Source organism: Anomalospiza imberbis, chromosome 1 (genome assembly GCF_031753505.1).
Source record: "Anomalospiza imberbis isolate Cuckoo-Finch-1a 21T00152 chromosome 1, ASM3175350v1, whole genome shotgun sequence".
Taxonomy (NCBI): domain Eukaryota; kingdom Metazoa; phylum Chordata; class Aves; order Passeriformes; family Viduidae; genus Anomalospiza; species Anomalospiza imberbis.
This window is the reverse complement of record NC_089681.1, coordinates 15,586,017-15,607,286: the sequence shown is the minus strand read 5'-3', so window position 1 is coordinate 15,607,286 and position 21,270 is coordinate 15,586,017.

The window sequence follows — 21,270 nt, the reverse complement described above, 5'->3', positions numbered from 1 at the left end:
CCAGCAAGTTGCTGACTAGTTGCAAGGCCTGAAAATAAAGAGCAAGCCTTCCCAGCAGGTTAAAGGGAAGTGAAACCCAGAAACGTAGGTGTCCTTTGCTGAGTCTTTATAGAGGACAAGAAGAAATGAAAGGCTCTGTCTACAGCAGTGAATGAAATGGAGCACTGGCCCAGGATCCAGTTCAGAAATGTGGTCATCCATGCTGTTAGCACTCCAGCACACTGCAAGCTGCACTTTGGAATGAAGGGTAAGGCAACCTAGGATAGCGATACTATGTGCTTCCTTTTTCCTTATGATATGCTAAGGACAGGACAGAAAACAGCTGACCTGACCAGCTAGTATTGCTCCTATGCAGCACTCCTGTCACTGCCTTTAACAAACAATTCTTCAGATTGAGCCTGAGAGTGGTGCTAGTGCTGCCATTCAAGGTTGCATCCAATCACGAGTGATGCAGGAATGTGCAGAGCTTAGGAGATCTACTAGCAAAGCCAGGCCATGAAAAGTGTGCAAAAGTAACCTTTAGTGTGAGAGACTTCACTATCACCAGTTACTCAGTTTACAAACGAGAAGGTGGATGAATGCCTTATCACTGTATGCATTTACTTGTTGATGAAAGACACATCTGACAAAGGCATTCCACAATCAGGTAGAATGACTTTTGAATTTAAACAAACTGGCCCAGAATACTCTGCATTTTTCTAGGAGGAATAGTAAAGACTGAAGAAATAGTTTGGGATTTCTTTGCGGGACTGGGACATATATGATTGAAATTCCATTTTTTGATGGCCTGCAGAAGAGAAGAGCCTGTATTAATGTTTATATGTCTGTAAAATGATGGAAATTGTATCAAAAGTCTAAACCCCACATGGTTTTCATAATTTTCTTTGAGATGCAGGATGTGAAGGGGTTTGGTTTTGATTTGGGGTTTGGGTTTTTTGGGGCTGGGGTTGGTTGTTTCCCATAATAATGTACATATGTTCAGAAGTATTCTAACTTCATATTACTTTGCATTCTTTAGAGAGATGAAGGTTGTTACCACCTGTTATGTGTCTGTCTTTACCTCGAGCTGAAAGACTGGAAAGGATGGACCCTGCCCTGCAGTAGAAGAATGTTAGTTCCAAGTGAGTGGTCAGTGAATCTTTCTCTCTGGTTCAATCAGTCACTATCAGAAAAACAAAGAAACTGCTCATCTGTTCAGTTTGGTAGTATTTCTTGAAATATTTTTAACTACTGAATCCTGGGCAAGGTGCAATCATCATGAAGTATCTCACCAGAAACTGGTGGAACCTCTTTCTCACTCATAGTTTGCTGTGGCTCAGCTGTTCAATATTTTGAAAATCAGAATCTCCAAGTCTAATCAAAGTAATTTGGATTCCTATAGGATTTTCTGAGTGTAAGTTAATCTACTGAATACACAAAGTCAGAAATGATCTAAAGGTCTCCCACAGCCTTACGCTCTAAGTACCTGTTTAATTAATGGCCCCATCACTTGCACATTCAACCGTAAAGCAGGCAGACTGTCATGGTTTTACTCAGTTATGAACAAAATCTATGTAAAAGCAACTGATTTTACTTTGATTCAGCCCTTCCCCATTGCCCCTGTCCTGAGTCTTTTTGTTTTCCAAGAAATGAGCCTTCAACATCAAAATGAATTTGAAAAGTGATTACATTTCAGGCTACTTTAGTTCTGAGAGAAATAAAAAAATTAAAAAGAAAATATTTCACATCCAGCAGAGAAGGATGAGAAAAAAATAGAAAAATTACAGTAAACCCTTAAAGAAAGAAAGCAAGCACACCTGTTCTTGAAATTAAATCCCCTATATCTCATTTACAAATGTGGATATAATGTATTTCTCAAAAAATAGCATGCATCAAAAGCAAGTGATCAGCATATTTCATATTTCTGTAAAATATAATACTCCAAGTTTGTTCTAATCTTCTTATGAATCTTCTTTGAAGGTACTTTACTATAAATAATGAAAAGGCATTACTTATATAATTTAACTACACAAATTTAATATTGTGTAGCTATAATATAGTTTATTTGGTGCATTTAGCTTTTTTTCTGAAGACAGGTGCACACAGGAATCAGCTCTGCCCTCACTTCAATACTTCATCAGGACCTCTTTGTGAACAGCTGGTGCACAGAACTGCTGGTGAAGGAGCAGGAGAGGGCAGACATCTGCTGTGCTGCATGAGCAGAGAGAGCTTGCTCTTACAAATATCAGTTTTCTTACTGCTGCAAGGAGTATAGATTTGTGTGACCATCTGCCAATAGTTTTGGTCTGCAAACAAACACTCAGTCAGTCTTCCACCTCCAATATCTGCTGGAAATCTTGAAATAACTCCAGTCAAATTTCTCTAATATTATTTTCTTCCCATTCACAATGATAAGGTTTGGAAGAGTACTGTCAAAGTCTAACACTGAGACATAGCACAAGATCTTTACCCCTCAGTTTGTTGATCTGATGTTAACAAAGAAGCAAAAAAAAAAAAAAAACCACAAAAAAAAAAACCCCAACCCACAAAAAATAAAAAATCACGAAAAACCACTTTTTGAAGTGATGACAGTTAGATAGTGCTCAGGAGGGAAGAGGGATTCAGAGAAAGCATAGGGAATGCTACTGAACCAGGTTGCCTTTAGTTCAATATGCCTAAATTTTTGCTGCCCTACTTGACATGTGTTTTCACTGCTGAGGTATGCTTAGGGCAGACAATATGAAGCAGAGTGCAAATGTTACCCTTGGGTTTTATAAAGTTGAGTGTTTGCATTTTATTTGGGCATCATAAATACACACTAAAGTCATCATTGTTTCTTCCCGGTTTCCTTCAGAATTGCAACAAGCATGGTGTAAGTCTGCTATATTTTACCTTTTCTATTTTCTATTATGTTCACATTAAGGTGCAAAATATGAGTAATGTCAGAAATTGCACTAGGAGTAACATGTACCAAAACTCTCTTACTTAGCAAAGATACAGTGTATATACCATGGAAAATTGTTTATCAAAGGTAGATTAAGGAACTGATGTTGTCGGAAGTTGATCTGTGCAAAATCCCTGGAAAACTATATCATCACAAAGGTGGGTTAATGGATTTAAACAATTTAGGAAAAACTGATGCATTCTTTGTGTTAAAGCAATTTACAGTATTATGAGTCTCAAGGAAAATGTTGGAGACAAATTGAAGTCAATAGCATTTGAGTGACGGATGATTCTTATAAAAATGTCAGGTTGTGCTGACACTATAAGGTGACAAGCTCTTGCACAGCCTTCTTACTTTCAGATGCTACACCCCCACATAAAGACAAGAGTCTGATTTTCATGTATTTTGGGTACATGCTGAAACATATTTATAGTTTCAACCAGTCTTGTGGCAAATCACTGGAGAGTAAAAAAAAAAAAAATAAAATATCATAGATGTACAATATAAATAAAAGAAATTGAAGTATAAAGTATATGAAAATAAATATTTTAGTAGAAAATAAACCAAATTGTATTATATTTTATTAGTATATCTGACTTTATGTATAGGTATGCAGAAAGACATGGGAAATAACCTTACTTAAATCAAAGCCAAGGACTCATGGAATATCTGGGTGCATTTCATTGCAAAAAATCAATTTCTTTCTTCATAATTTCTTCAGTTTTTTAGAAAATAAGATAGTCTTAGAAATAAAAAAAAAAGAAAATACTCCAGAACTTTTATAACTCTAAGTTGCTTTCTAAGATGAAGTTCATGTAATAGTCTCAATAGAAGTACTGAATTTTAAGCAGTTATAGCACAAGAAGAAGAGTTAATGTCTCTTGCTTAAGAGACTTAAAAAATAATGGTATAAAAAGATTGAATACAGGAGGAAAAAATCAGAGCAGATGTTTCAGTCGTTATTAAACTAGTGAGGAACTTTGTGGAAAAAGTCATATATTTCTTCAAAGTGAATGCAATAACACACCTCTCACTCTGAAGGACATAGTTTAAAGATTGGTACCGATCTGCTGCCATAGTAGATGACATTCAAGAAGGCAGACAAAGACCTATTTTTCTCCTCTGAAAGACAGCACTTCAAACATCAGAGTGATTCCTTGCACTCCACCCAATCATCAGATAATAAGCTGAATAAAAATTAGAGGTAAGAATGATGCATGGATGCTCATCTGTATCTCCCCCCATGAAATCCATTTCACCCTCAACATGGGCACACTTGTACATGGTAAAATTCCAAACTTATGCACCCGCAAGTTCTTCCTTACGTTTTTAACCTTTTTTCATGTATTTCTACCATGTCCAAAGCACTCTTACTCTTAAGAATTATTTAAAATTTCATAGCCACTTGATTCCCAACTTAAGAACAAGGATTATTAAACCCTATAAACCCTATAAACCCTATAAAATGAAGGCCTTCTCCTTCCACAGGAGAAGGCACCACAGGAAGGTATAAATCTGCACATATCTGCATTCCTGTTCTTCTTGAGCTCTTCATTAATCTGATGCTTGCATTACCAGATCTGAAGGCCAAAGGAGAAAAAAAAAATTTTCGGATAGGGATATTGCAGTAGGACTTAGGTTACCTCAGACAAGGACAGGTTATTAAGCCATCATGTCTTAAAAGCAGTTGTGGGAGACAGCCTCATGTTTGAAGGTATCAACATTTCCCTAACCTCAGATTTCTTAGACAGTCTGTCCAGTCTCTGTGTGAATTCTGGTGAGAATTTAATCAGTTCTCATGGTCCATGGCAGTATCTCAATGCAACTGTCAGAACCATCAGGCAGTACATAAACTGACAGTAAGGACCCATAAGCTTTAGGGATCCTCAAATGCACATAAAGAGACTTGAGGCATTCATGTTTCAGCATAAACATAATGTACCAGCTGCGGTTTGCCAACATCTTCTTTACGTCTTAATAGAGTATCTCTATCATGACCAAACATGGCCTTGGTGTTTTTCCAGACTTACAATATTTTAGGATAGTTGGCTTTTTGGTAAACTTCTTTCATTTCTGGCATCTCTTACTCCTTTTCTAACCACTCTTCTCATAAGATAGTGATAACAGTTCTGGGCAAAAATTCGGTCTTCTTAGTCAGTCCTTTTATTTGATTCTTCAGGATTATTGGGAAGACATCTCCCATTGCATTAGAGAATCATAGAATTGTTTGGGTTGGAAAGGAACTTAAAGGTCATCTAGTTCCAACCTTCCTCCTTTTTCCCCACCATAGACAGAGATGCAATTCACTAGATATTACTGCTTAGGGCCCCATTTAACCTGGCCTTGAACACTTCCAGGGATGGGTCATCCACAACTTCCCTAGGCAGCTTGTTACTGTGCCTCACCACCCTCTGTGTAGAAAAAATATTCAGGGTTTGTTCTTGTTGTGGACTGTTGGGGAAAATTGAAAGAAATCATAGCACTTTGGAAAATGAAAGGCTTTTTGAAGTGGTAATAAGTTCTTTGGACAGTACTCTGGGCTTAGCTTTAGGGTGTGGGGAAGAGTCTTGCAGCTGGGGTCAATGGATCTTCTTGAAACCATAAGGAAGTTGAGGAAAAGTTTTAGACTCTGTGTTAGTAAGTGGTCCAAAACCAAATTCAAACCTAATCATCACAGTAAAAAAATCATTGAGATACAAGGAAAAAATAGGTTTTGAGGCTAGTGATTTAGTAAAGTAGTCTCAAAAGTAGCACTAGAAGTTCATAATTTTCCTGCATTGTGTATATAGCAGAAGCATCAGGAAAAAGCTTCATAAACTTACTACCCAAGTCTGCTCTTAGATTCACAGGCAAAAAGGTCTAGCATGCTCTTTCCTGATTGTGTAATGCACATATCACTGGATCAAATGGTGACTATTGCAGTGTTTGTAGGAAATACAGATGAAAAAAGTTAAAGTTAGTAAAATATCTTGCAAGATCTCATCATATTGTAAATCTGGAGGTTATTGTAGTGTTTCTCCATACTCCATCCTATAATCTTTTGTTTTAGTTTACCATGTATCAAGGAAAATATATTTCAAGAAAACTATCAGAGTAATCTGAGAAGAAAGCTTAAAAGGAGATGTCATCTGAAAGTTTAGTTTCAAAATTGATTCTTTTGAGGATTCTGACTCTCTTTGAATACTACTATGAGTCATTTTTTCCCCTTAACACAAAAATATTACAGACAGAAGCTCTCTGCATCTCAATGGAGGAAAAAAGGGCTTAAAATCTACCACTGTTGCTGGAATCAAATCCAAGACTCTTCTTCCTCCTAAGTACTTTGTTTATCTAGGTTTTTATATCTTTCTTTCTAAATTACCGATTCTTGACTTCTCTTTACGCACAATGGATATCTCAGCAGATAAGCCTGTGAATGCTTTCATGCAATGCACTCTTTTCTAGAAAAATAAACTAAAAACATTTTGTGTGGTGAGAAAGTTCATTATCTTGAGATAAAGGAAACTGAATTCTGGCATAGTAAGAAGTAAACATGGAATACAGATTAAAGATACAGATACAGTTTACTCCTTCAGTTGTATTTTAAAAGAATACAGAATTTTTAATCCTGCAAAGTTTGATAAGTAGGTATCCAAAAGAAATCAATGATTGATTGCAGATTGATATGGGTTATAAACTTGGAAATGAGCTGGGCATTTTAAATTACGTCCTCAAATATTATAATCTTGCCTTTGCCAATAGTCCTGCTGACATTCTCTTTGCTCTTTAGCCACATTCACTTTTGGCTCCTGTCATGTTTTTCCTGCCCAGTTTGTTTAAGGGAAATGGGGATTGCCTGGATTACAGCACTCAGCCCAGCATCATGCCTGGAGGCAATCTCCAGGCACCCAGCCAGTTTTTTAGCTGAGTGTCGCCTGCTCCCCCTGTGAGCTCTGTCCAGCTGCAGAGTCCATGTAGCTGTATGCTTTAAGTACCAGTTATCACAATGGTAATGGTGTAGTCTGTACACTGTGAGCAAATACCATCAAACAGATTTTTCCTTTATGTTTGTCTAGTCAATAAAGTTTAAATAATATCTAATTCAAACACAATACTGGTGCATAAAAATTATGGGTAGGAAGGACATCAGATTAAAATTATCTTTCTGTTCTCTGGCAAAGAAATATCTACAAATATTACAGCAAATCTGCAAGTTACTCTGCATTTTTATGCCTTCTACTTCTGAGAAATATGAGAAAGTTCAACCTTGCTTACAGTATAATCACACTTAGAGACATTGAATAAAATCCCAGTTTTACACTCACATGTCATAGGACTGTTGAGAGATTTCCTATTGCTCACTGGAAGGTTAAAATCACTTTTAAAATGCACCATTGGCCCCAAAAGAAAAGTGTCAGCATGTAATAAACATGGACTACAGTGTTTACAATTTACCAGGCATTTTTCCTTTATTGTGTATAAATATTGGTACACTTCTTCCAGGTTTCTGAGCTATTATGTCCCAATAAGGTTCTTTGCCTGTAAAAGCAAAAAAGCTAAAAAAAAAAAAAAAAAAAAGCTAAATTTACGCAAATTATGTGAAAACATTATGCATAACCTGTAATTGCATGATGAATTATTGAGGGATACTTTCACAAATATTCCTCATTAAATGTTAATCTTGTTGATTTTAAAATACAAATAAATTTGAATTTAATGCCATCACAACATGAAGGCTTCCAGAGACAGACCACCATAATAACCATATGGATACAAAACAAAGACTAGAACTTTGGAAACACATTATTACTTGGGAGTCCAGTCAAACTGCAAGGCAGCTGCATTATATCTCCGTTATGCTGTATGTACCAGCATTTCACTAATCGTGAATATGTTGCCATAGTATTGTTTCCTGCTTTAAATTCTAATTTACTCTCCAATGCAGTTGCTTTGAATTATATTGATCACTGAAAGTCATTCTAAAACTAAGCATTAGATAATCACATCAATGATCAATGATCTTGATTCACAATGTCCATCATTATAAAATAAAATAATATATTGTGCTAGGAGGATTTCTTATGTATATATAATGAATAAATATTTACTGAAGTGGAGTACCTCAAAACCAGTGTTTCAGTCCCCTGAATGTAATAGAAGGCCTTCCAAAGATCTTGAATCAAAAAAAATGAAAAGTGAAGGAAAAAAAAAGAAATTCATAAGACAAAAATGGCCAATGTATAAATGATTGAGCTATTGTGTAGACACCCAGGCAGTGTAATAGATTCATTGTCATTTTCTGGTCATATGGAAACATAGCCATGTTATTCAAAAATAATTTCCAGACAAATTCTTTGCTCATGCACTTTCCCAAGCACATTCATTCACGTATTTGTAGTGTTGCCTTGACGCCTGATGCAAAGTCAAAGTTAGTCATTAACATTGTCAGAGAAGGGCAATGCTTTCTAATGCATCATTTACAATATTGCTGATGCATCTTTTTTCATTCCTCTATACTGGAATCAAAGATCATTTTATGCAATCTAATTCTGGAATATCCAGGCAAGATCTCATATCTTGAACTACACTGCAATGACATTTTTTCTTTTTCCTTTTTTGTTTTTTATTTTCCTTTCTTTTTAATTAATACACTATTCAGAGAGGTTTTAAACTTATTCAGAACTTAGATATACTTTAAATATTATGAAATATTCTTGCTATTTGATTTAATCAATTAAGATTTTTTAAGTGCATCATAACTGTGCACAAAGAGACAACACTCATAAATCAGTAGAGAGTATAAATTAATTGCCACAGGTAGTACCCTGCCAATAGCACATATAATTAACTTTTTGTTGTGCAGAGTGGAAGATCAGAAAGTTGCTGCTAACATTAATGAGAGAAAGAAAAATGAGTATATATGATAAAATGATAAGACTGCTTGCAAATGCTCCAAAGCTGCATTCTGCTTTGTGAATTATACTTTTAAGCATCTTCATGTTCTGTAAATATAGTTATCCCTCACATCAATCATGCCTCTGTTCTATTTCAGATTGAGTTGTCAATTCAATACCAATGAAGCAATGTCTTCAGTGCCACTGACTGCAAAGGACAATATTAGATAAAACCAGATCTACATGTCAGTAAATGCACCAAGAACAAAATAATGGATATCTTTAGTCTTCCAAAGAGTAGCAGAAAGAAGATGAGAAGATGGAAAACAAAGAAAACAGTTAAAATGAAAATTTATCTTGGTAACAGCAAACCAATTTCTAAAATTCAAGGAGCTCAGATTTATGGTGAGGTGAAATAAGCTGTGTTCTTTGTCCCTCCTTTTCAAGTGTGAACCAGCATAACACATGGATGTATGACATGGATCATGTCTGGGCAGTCTTTCTATGCAAAGTAAGGTTCTATCCTGCCTTCCTTTGCCTAATTTAAATGCTTTTGAAATCAGTTTAAATGTTTCTATCAACTTCATATGAATGGTCACATGGAGTCTTGACTCATGAGAAATCAGACAGTGATATCCAAACTACAACTCAGAGAAGGGGTAACTTTGACATTAGATCAGAATATATCCATAGGTATATATATTAAAACCACTCTATGTTCTCCCTGGGCAGGTACAAAAAAGCAATAAGCAATGCAATATTTTGGGAGAACTATTACACATTTTTATTTGCTCATCATACTTGTATGTTACAACTAACTGAAAACTTATTTGAGGTGTAATGTAGCATTTCAATTTTTTTTTATTAATCACAGTTATTATTATTCTCTTACCTAAATAAGAGAGTTATTACTCTCTTACCTAAATAGCAATTTTTGTGTTTTTTTTTTTTCTCAAAATGAAGTGTATTTCTCAAATTTCTCATTTCTCAAAATGAAGTGTATTTTGAAACTCTGAATTTTTACACAATTGTTTCTAAAACAACACAGTTTTGTGGTCATAATTATTATGTAGCAGAGGTTAGTGCTTTTTCTCATCTTACAATAGATAGTTGAGAATATGTATTCAATAAACTTTTTATTTACACATGTAGAACTTGTGTATAGACATCATGTCAAGAGACATTGCAAACATAGAAGGACAGGAATTATTGACAGGTGTAATTAATGATCTTGAGGAACTCCTGTATAGGAATTCACTTTGAATATTAAAGGCAACAATTTCAAAACTTTTGTATAAGTAATTTTTATAAGTAATGTTTGCCATTTTAAAACCTTAATATTCATACTATAGGCACAGGAGTTTTGAAAGAGACTACCAGACAGATGAGTCAAGAGCTCTTTCTTTCTCATATCTTTGAAATCTGCACAGTATGTTGTAGAGGCTTTACTTCATTCTTGCCTTACCCAATTTCCTAAAGATTGCAAAACTGGGTACTGTATAAAAATACAAAATGAAAATGAAGGTCTTGTGACACGATAGATATCCTATTAATTTGTAACAAAAAATAACCTTCCTCTCTGACTCTTTTTTAAAAGAAAAACATCAGTGTTCTTCCTAAAAGACCAGTGTAAATACTCCAAGGCCTAACGAGAGTCACAATTTGAAAATCCACATCTGACAAAATAAAAATATTCTGATCTTTACAAAAAGGAAGAAAGGTCTAGTGTTGAGTTAAATTTTGCAAACATGACCTGCAAAAGTCTCAAGGAAAGCAAGAATTAAAATACTTATGAAGTATTAACTAGCTATGTGAGGCTGCAGAAAGAATGGACTTCTGCTACCTACATTAATTTCATCTTCCATTTTTCTCCACACTGTATTGCAGAACTTTTATCACTAGATGGATTTCAATCCCAGGAAAATCATGGAGGACGTCCTCTTGAAAGCCACTTAAAGGCTCCTGAAGGAGTAGAAAATGACTGGGATCATTGTAGCTCTGACAGGATTAAATGCCAAGAGAATTCTGTGCAATATTAAGAGGACCATAGTGAGTACATGAGAGAAGCAGTCATTCTGCTGTATTCTGTGTTTTCTAGATCACATCCAGAATGTTGCATCCAATTTGGGGACCCCAATACTGGGAAAATTTTGATCAGCTAGAGCAGACTGGGCAGAGGGCCACCAAGATAGCTGGGGCTGGATTACATTTGTGCTGTGAGGAGAGGCTGAGGGAGCTGAGCTTGTTCTGTCTGGAAAAGGATTGCTGCAGGGAATCTAACAGGAACTTTGGCACCTATGAGGGGGTTACTGAGAAGAAGTTTGCTGAAGCAAGACTTCTTTGCTAAGGTTCAGAGTTTAAATATGAAACAATGGTCATAAATTTACATGAGAGAGGTTTTGACTGAATATAAGAAGAAAAATTATGAGGGTAATAACTAAAAATGGCTGCCTGAGAGGTTGCAGGTTGCCAAATCCAACCATACTAAGCCCTGAGGCATCTGATGTGAATTCAGTGCGGACCCTGCTTTGAGCATGACTTTAGATTACAGACCTCCCAAATTCCTTTGCAATCTGAGCAATGCAGCAATTCTAATGGCATCAGCCACTATGAGAGTCCATAAGCTGTTAGACTAAATACTTAGAGGCCTCAAAGCTTCTAATGAATCATGCAGTGCATAGCCCAGTGATGTTCAGGTTTTGGCTCCCTTCTCTGAGAGAGAAGTGTTCCTCCAGCAACAAATATGCAATTAATCCCATGATGGGATTCAGTATTTTCCCAGCTAACTCGTAATACAAAGCACTTCTAAGTGTCATTTGTTGCAGAGCTAGTGCTGTAAAGCTGACTGCCCTGTTCTACTCTTAAGTCTCAATGTTGTATTTTTCCTAGACAGATGCCAAACTGATAAAAATCTGATTTTTCTGCACAGCTGTTCCAATTGAATCCTCATTGCTACAACCCCATTAGGAAACAAAGAGAGGTATTATGGTTGGAAGACTTTTTTTTTTCCTACTTAATATCCAGATTGTTCGTGTGAAGGTCTCTAGTCTTTGTTTTGGCTGCCACTTGCAAGCTGGGCATTGACATCTGCTAATTGCTAGCTTCTAAGGGAATTTAGTTTAAAATATATTGTATATACAAGGCCAAATTCTCTGTGTGCCACAAAGGCAAGATTGTTTTCTTTCTCCTGTTTTGTATTTACAGCTAAAGCAAATTGGAAGGAAACTGGTGGCTATCATGAACTGGAAAATAAGAACAACAATAGATACAATCAAATAAAACTTCACTAATGGATCCAGTTACAAAAGATGATTTAGCAGCTGCTCAGAACATCTACACAAGCCTCTTTTGATCCCCAATTTTGGACAGTGTATGGATTAAAAAAGCTATAAAAAACAAACTTTATTAAAACTGTATTATGTCCAGAGCCCTGCAGCCAAAGGCACACAGGAAGTACACCAGAGGCAGCTTAAACATGAGTTTTCTGGAGCTATTCGGGGTATATTTAAGAACTGTGCATTAGGGTACAGGGATGCTCCTGGGAGTTAAATAAAAGATAGACTGAAAAGGATACCTTACCTGCTGAAACTCGAGTTCAGCTCTCTGAATTTCTCCTGCAGCAGCACAGCTGATGAAATCATCAGTCCTCAAAGCAGAGCAAGGTGATTTCTCATAGAATCTTGTCACCCTGTGAGAGAAGGAGGCAAACAGGCAGACCCTCACAACTCTTAATCACTTTCTACATTCTGTGTATGCAGATTTGGTTCCCCTTTCTATCTTAAATCAGAGGAGTAGCCCATAGCTTACACTGCTGAGGTGCTTTTGTAATTTGCTATAAGTGAAGCAGAAGTGAAGAGCTTTGTGAATGCCAAAAACATGATTATTGTCCCACCCACACAAATGTTAAACTGAAGTCACTGAAGTCTCTGGTGTGGACTTCAATAAGCAAGAGATATATCAAACTGAAATAGTCACTACTGGAGTTACAGCTGCAGCGGAGAAGTTTGTCTACTTCAATTTTTTGTTTCACTTTTTAAAATGTATTTTTTCACTGGAGTGTTGTGCCAAAGGTGACAGAGGCCTCATACAGCCCTGCAACCCTTAAATGCTCTTTCAGTCTGGAGCACTAAAAAAGGGGAAAGTGTCACCTCATCAGCCCTGCTCTATTTTGAAGAACAGACTATGTGGGGTCATGCTCAACTCTTGGCTTGACCCCCTCATGGTACAGCCACCCCTTCCTTCACTATGACAATATGGAATGAAATCTTTCTCTTCTAAAAGTAGTCCCAGTTCCCCATGTTAATTGCAATAAATTTTAAGATAGGGCTAGGCAGAGAAAACTGGTTTACTTCCCTCAGTTGTTACTTATTCTGTCATTGTATCTCATTTAATTTATCTAGTCTAAGTTCAGTCTTGGCTAACAAGATGCTACAGAAAAGACAAGTAGTTCTTCTGAGACAAAAACTTTTTATTGGTACAGTGTAATCATGATGATTTTATGATTTTTTTTATGGTGTCTGTTCATCCCACCTTAGGAAAAAAAAATAGATGGTGGAGTCACCACTTCCAGTGTTTCAGTTTGTCAGCATTGCATATGTCAGTAATGTCATTTAACTCTGATTTGGAATAGTGAGGCTTCACTTTGCAGAAATGCCCTCTAACAATGAAAATGGGCTTACTATCTCTATTTCTCTTCTCTAAGAAAACAAATAACTAAGGAGTGGAAAAAAATAGATAATCTCTTGAATATATGTTGAAGATTAAACTTATTATGAGTTAAGTTCAACTCTAATGCATTTGTAAAAACAGTGACCCATTAGAATAATAAAGCCTGGTAGTATTATTAAAAATCCTCTAATATTTAATTAACAAAATAGATATTTTTTCCAAAATTTAACCATTTAAAAGTATTACCCCAATTATCAAGGTCTGTGAGATACTTATAATGTTGAACATTAGTTATGTTTCCTTGGAAATTCTATAGCCTCTTAAAACTTTCTGAAATACAGAATAGTTTTTCTTCTAATTTTAATAGAAGCATAGCCTGGCTCTTTATTAAAATTCCATACAACCTACTGCTGGCTTCATTCTATTAAATTTCATAGGACCTCTCCATAAAGTTTTTGTCATATCTTGTTAGGACTCATATCTCATTAGAATTTGCTTAAGAAGAGTGTTGTGTTCCCATTTGTTCATTGCACATGCTAGATATGGTGTCACCAGGTGCTGTAATTGAGGGTAAATGTAAGATATTATTGGTTGGTTTTGCAATGGAAGTAACTTTACTTTGAAATTCAGTTTGGTCTGATATACACATTCTGTAGTCAGTTTTGCAAAATACTTTTTGCAGAAATATTAATGAATGGGATGTCTCAAAGGATATGCATTACCTAAAGCACTCCCTATAGACATGATAGCATGGACTACATTGCATATGCATTTCTCTCCACTCCCTCCAGTGGAGAGAACTCAGCTTTGTGCTTATTATAATAAATTTTTAATGGGAAATATGTGTGTCTATTGACAAGCAACAAACAGAATTTTTGGCAGATTTAATACATGGGCTACTGTTCCTGTTGCTAAAAAATCAATTTTTTCATAAGAATCCTCTTTTATACATCATCAGTTACTGCACTTAGATAATTTTTGTACTAGGCAAACTGAACTAATCAGATCTAATGGCCCATCTGCTCTTAAGACAAAAATAGCACTTTCTACCAAAAATATGTGTGATATAAAAAAAGTCTTCATTGAATTTAACTGGTAGGTGAGAAAATATGTTTCAGCAGAAAAGCAGGTGAGCCCAGTCTTGTAATTTATGTCAACTTTACTTTTTTGCATTAATAATTGAGGATTTTTGGTAACTTTTCTTAAAGAGTGATGATCCAAATGGATTTTTTAACCATTGAGCCAAGATTTGTTTCTTATTTATTTCCCTGATCTGTACAGGGTGATATTCTGGATCTAGTAGCAACAAAGGGTATTTTGTCAATACCTTCACCAGTTCCAGGGTTTCACTTGTAAGTTACAACTAAACTACCTCTGTTCTACACCCAAATATATGATAATTTTTTTATGTGTCACATGTTTTCATATCTTCATTTAGCTTATTTTATTTAGTGGTTTCACAGACAGGCAACCATTTATTTTCTAGATATGAAGTTTTCAGAGTGAGTTTGCAAGAAATCTTTGACTACAACAAGATAACTCTACATGTGTTCTAGACTAAACTCATTTCATACAATAACATAATTGTATGAAACAACTTTAATTCTATAAGTCTCTGAACATGACTGAGGGTGTTTGGTTTTTTTCCCCCTAAGTTTTTAATAGCCCATAAATAACTTCTAGTACTTTTCAGAGAAGTTGTGGATTCCTCATCCCTGGAACTCTTTTAGATCAATTTAAATGGAGTTCTGACCAGCTTGGTCTAGTGGAAGGGGTCCCCCACCCATGGCAGAGGGGTTGGAGAACTACATCGTTTTTAAGGTCTCTTCCAACCCAGGCCATTCTAAAATTCTATGTTGTAGCTTTGTTTTCCTCTTCATCAAAGAGAAAAATGTTACAATTTCAAACCTGTGTATGAAAACATCAGCAAGAAGATGCAGTGGTATGGAACTTCTATATTGGGGTTGCAGTAGCTGACAAGAACCATTGCTGCTTGGCAGGGAAGAGGAACAGTCGTTTTCTTGCAGCCATACTGCATTTGCTGGTGGTGAAGGAGGGCTGCAGCTGCTTTCACACTCCCCAGTAATTCTACAGCAAGTGAGAACAAAGTCCTAAAAATTGTGTCTTTGGTTGAGAAAAGTTACCCAGAAGCACACTGCCTATGTACTTCTTCTTATCCATATGATCCTGCACTGCTTTGCTAAATACATGTAATGTATATTTTCCCTCTCATTTTTTATCTTGTATTAGGAAAACCTGACTAAGTGCTTACTGGTCTTGGAAAAAGCTTGTGATTTTGTTTTAATGTATGTGCATGAGGCAGTCAGACCCAACTATACCATCCTGTTTTAACTCATCTTCAAGAGACTATAGTACTCAGAAGATGTTCAGACCCATGAACTCAGTTAGTTAATGGAGATTACGGCCATTGGAGAATGATGTACAAAAGACATTTAATGGAAATAGTAGTGAGGAATGTTCACAGACATTGGAACTTCATAATACATACTGTTAAATTGTTAAAACAGTCTCTTCAACCGTTTTCAGCCAAGCCGAATAGTGGTCTTTGAAATAATTTCAAGGCACAGTGTTGGAATGAGCATACACCAAGGACAATTCTCAGTCTGGATGTAGCTGCCCTGTTTATCAGTTTGACCATGAGCTATTTGGTGCCAGCTGAGTTCAATGCCAAAAAGCCATTCCAGGCACATTTATTAGCATCACTATAGCCAAAATAATCCAAGTATTGTACATTTTGGCAAATTTTCCCCATTTTCTTCCAGCCCACTGCTCACAGCTTTAGTGCCCTGGAAGCAAGCAAAGGATTTAGTATAAACTGGTTTCAATCCAGAGAACCATACAAGAACCCATACCTAAAATCAACCAACAGATTCTCCTTTGGAATTTTGTCTTGAGATCATTAGGGTACTCCTCAGCATTTTCTGAGAAACACTAAGGTGCCTATCACTGAGAAGAAAGGTTACCTACCCAGACCTATGACTTCCAGCAAGCTCTAGTAGCTTCTAACAAGCTCTGTCAGATGCCCTTGATTAAATGCTGTGTTGAGCATTTGTTCCAAGTAACTCCTGATCAGGGAGGATCAAGCACTCTTCCAGCAGGCCACAGGGGCAGTTTAGCAGAACTGCTGTCTCAGGACACAGTTTCCAGGGAGAGCAGCTAGCAAAGGTGGTAATTCTTGTAGATAGGAGACAGAAGCTTTGCTAAGGGCAACACAGATGGGCTGAGTGGTGGTGTTGACATGCCACAGGACAGAGTTCCAGCAGATGCTGGAGCAGCAGCAATAGGGCTGTCCTTGGATATAGGAGACTATGAAGGATCGTCCAATTTAGGACACAGCCTCATAGACCTGGGGCTTCAGGGGTGCCTGGGGCCTCTCAATGGTACTGGGGTCAGAGGGTAAGGTGGGCTCCTTCCCTGCAATTGGTGAGCATGAATGAACAGGTTGGGTTGCCAAGGAAAGAAGTTGAAGGAAGAGACAAACTGACTTCACAGGACCAATGGTATTGAGGAAAAAGTCCACTGGATTTTCTCCAAAACCCTGCAGACACAAGAGCCTGAAAATCCAGCTGGCAGAGGCAAAGGCAGAATTTGTACATATCTGGATAAGAAACAAAGATTTACATGATGACCAAGACTGGATGCTTGTGACTTCTGTCTCCTTCAGCTCTTGTTTCTCCTGAAAATCTGCATCTATAGAACACAGCATTGCTCTTGTAGCAGATGAAGGTATGGGCACTCTGTCAAATAAAATACCCAACATGGCTGAGCTGAGCATCAGTAAGAAGTTCCAATCTGCTAAACTCATTTCCACCCACCCTGGGGAGATTTGCTGCTTTATAGAACTCAGATATGGGACTGTGGGAAGAAGTTGCTGGGGCTGAGTAGTCCTTCTAATCCCATCCACTGCTGCTTTACCATGTGTGCACTGATACTTCCAGGGGATATCTGAATATTATCAACTGTGACTACATGACTGAATGCAAGAGACAAGAGCATGGAAGCCTGGATGGTTTTCTCCTTGATCCTTAAAGTAAAGGAAATCATAGAATAGTTTGTTGCATCCTGGGTTTGGGTTCAAATTATGTGTTTTTTCTTTGTTAGTTCTCCAGTTCTCTGTACCCTTGTGCATTTCCCGGGTTTTCCCCTAGTGCGGTTTCTGTGCCCATCTCCCCATTCTCGCGGTCCCACTCACCCCAAAGCTCCATGTCCGCCCCTGCCGTGTTCCCATTGGTCACTGTAGTACACGTCATCACCACAATGCCTGTACCCATTGAGTGGGAGGGCTCCCCGTCCGCCCTGTCCCTCCCCTATTTCATCCCACTCCTCGGCATGCTCGAGGCCATTTGCATCCGTGCGAAACTGGGAGCGAGCTGCAGCTTTTCCACCACAGCTCTCGCAGCCAATAAAGCATCCAGCCGCCACGTGGACGGATTTGGACGAATTCCCTGCCTCTTTGTTTCTTCCCTCGTGCTGATGGCGAAGCACGGCCAACAGCCCACCCCGGAGCATGGCAGCAAAAGCGCCCAGGAACTGCGGCAAGCCCCGGCCCCAGTGAAAAGCTGAGACACCCAAGCCGGGCGCTCGAGAGCTGACCGAGGCCGAGAAAAGTAACGTGTAGCCGCGATAGTTTAGGTCATGAAAGATCTTTGAGTCCAACCCTTAACCCAGCACTGCCAAATACACCACTAAACAACATCCCTAAGAGATACATCTTATAAATATCTCCAAGGATGATAATTCAACCCCTCTTCTGAAGAGCCTGTTCCAATGCTTGGTAATCCTTTCAATGAAGAAATGTTTCCTAATATCCAATGAAAACCTCCACTGATGCAACTTGAAGACATTTCCTCTTGTCCTATTGCTTGAAAAGACCTGGCAGAAAAGACCAACATCACCTCACCCCAACCTTTGCTTGGGCAGTTTTGGCACTATAAAGTCTCCCCTCAGCCTCCTTTTCTCCAGACTAAACAAGACCAGTTCCCTCAGATCCTTTTGAAGGGCTTTAGGAAAGGGTTTCATGAGGACTGGATTGAGCTTACAGTCAATGCCTGATTACATACCAGACATGGAAAAAGGAGATTTTGCCTTCAACTCTGTAAAACTATTCTGGAGGATGGTGGTGGGAAGAGGTAGCACCCATCTGATAAAGTGGGTCACAATCATTTTTGCCAACAAGCTGACTAGTATGGTGAGAAAGGCTAAATCAGTGGGAGAGGAGAATGACAGCAAACAGTTCACTGAGGAAGTGGTGCACCAGGCTGGCAAGCAAAGAGTGGAGGGTGATTTGACAGGGAGAGGCCCCAGAAGGGGCATTACTGCAGTGATAACACAGCAGTGCACAATCAAACCAGGAGGTTTATGGAGTACATTGGTGGCAACTTCCTAACACATGTGACTGAGGAGCTGATAAGAAAGAAAACTCTGTTGGAGCTGTGTCATGTTTTGACGCTGGCACAATGCCAGCACCCTCATGAAAATGCACCTTCCCAAATAAATGCTGTGAGATGTGATCAGGAGCAGAGCAGAACAGGCCCAAGCTTAATAACAAAGGGAAAAAACTTTTTAAACTATTACTACTATAAAAGACACACACACTAAATCCAGGATGAAGACCCTCCAAAACACTCCTCCTCCCCCTATTCAATTTCCAAAAAAACCACAGTGAGACACCACCCGGGATTCCTTATCAAGTTGCCATACTTCAGATAATCAATACTCAGTCCATCAAGGGAGAGAGGACTCTCTCTTGCACCATAGACCCCCCAGGAAACACAATTGCCACCCTTCTGTGTTTCCATGTCACACATGGCAACTGCCTGGAGAAAATCTGCCAGTGTGACACTCTCCATGTCACAGTGTTCTCACCACCGTGCATGGACAGACTGCTCATAGGGCTCCTTTAAGCCTGCTTTGCCAAGGACCAAAAGAAACAACAGTTCAGCTTCTCATTTTGGGACCACAGTCCCATTTTCTTCCTCCCCTGGGGCCAAGGGTCTCAAGAACAGAGATCATCTTCTTCCTGAAGACAGAGGGCATCACCACACCCTCCTCAACTCTTCTCTGTTCATTCCACTCCTGTGCTGGTAGTTGCTGAAGCAGATCTCTTGGCTCACCATTGCATCCCCCTAAAAATGCAGTCTCTGTTGCAGGAGAATTTGGTTTGGTCTATGGCTAACAAGAAAAGTCCAGCCACAATCCACTCCATCATCTCCTCCCACCAAAAAAAAAATCCTCCTTCTAACATCTCAGGTCCCAGACTATCCCTCTTCTACTTCAAATCGAGGAGGAGTAATATTTTACAAAGCCCTAATTTCCCAGGAAAGGGTTAAAAGTCTCGGACTCCCAGGATGTCTCTGCCCAGAACTCTAACTCCCACGGCTGGGCACCTCCCCCCCTACTCCTTCTCCTCTGCTAGCAAATTCCAGGTGCTGTCAGGCTCTCTGTCTCTTTCCCTCTGGGGGGGTGGAACAAAGACATCTCCGTTTCACTCCACCCTTTTGTCCCCAGGGGGCCCGCCCAGTTCCAGTCCTTCAGCCCCTGGCCTACCTCCCCCAGGCCACATGGCTTCCCCTCCCCCACTCAGCCTGTGGCTGGGCATGGGAGAGTCTGCACTCTCCAACCACCGGAACTAAAGAGAGAGTTCCCCTGACAGTTCTTGCTTTTAACCCCCTGTGTTCTCAAAGTCATGTCCATGCCTTCAGTGGTCACTCCAGGTGCCAATATCTAAACCTGACCACTGATTGGTTTGACCACAACTTTCTGAAAATTTCAATTCCTTGTCAAACCACGACAAGCTGGTACTTACAAACAAGGAAAAACTAGTTAGGCATTAGAGGTGGGATCAAGTTTGGCAGCAGCCACTATGAGAGTGATCACCAGAAGAAGGAGTAAGGCAAACAGCAGAATCACAGCTTTAAACTTCAGCAGACTACATATTTGGCCTGTTCAGGCATCCTCTTAGAAGAACCCTATGGGATATGGTCCTGGAGATAAGGGAATTTCAGCAGAGCTGGGGTTTTTCGAGAATCAGCTCCTCCAAACTCACGAACAGTCTATCCCCATGTGCGGAAAAGAAAGCAATATTGTCAGGAGACTTGCACAGAGAAACAAGAAGCTCCTGAAAAACATAAAAAGGAAGCAAGAGATGGGAAAAATAAGAGGTGGAGTAGAGTACAGTAGCTCATAAAGTATCTATTAATATTTTCCAAGACTGAGGAAAAGAAAAGCCTAGAGAAAATGTGGATCCACTGCTGAATTGGACACATGACTGGAAGAAAAAGAAAATGGAAGAGGCCAAACAACCCTATGCCTTTTTCTTCTCAGTTTTTACTGGTAAGACTAGTAATTCCTGCAGTTACCAGAAGAGTCTGGAGGAAATTATTTTCCTGTCACTGTACAAAGTAATAACCATGCAAGGGCAATTATTTCTTTATTCATTGAATTTTTCCTATTTAAAGAGTGAGCAGACCTAAAGGGCAAAGAACACATTGATGTTTGCTAATGTTAGGATAGTTCATTGGTAGTTAGGATAGTCTGATAATGTCAGGACACATTCATTGACATATCTATTTTTCTCCTCCTGAAAAGGTTATTCTAATGATGGATGAACACCTAAAGAAGCTCAGGATTGTACACAATATTGATAAACATATGGTAGCTTAGATAGTTTATTCATCTTAGGTCAATTTTTTTGTATTACACCATACATCCAATAGTTATCTACTTAATTTTCTAGATTGTTTTGTTTTTTTTAATGTTTGTCTGTGTGTATCCACCATCTCAGAA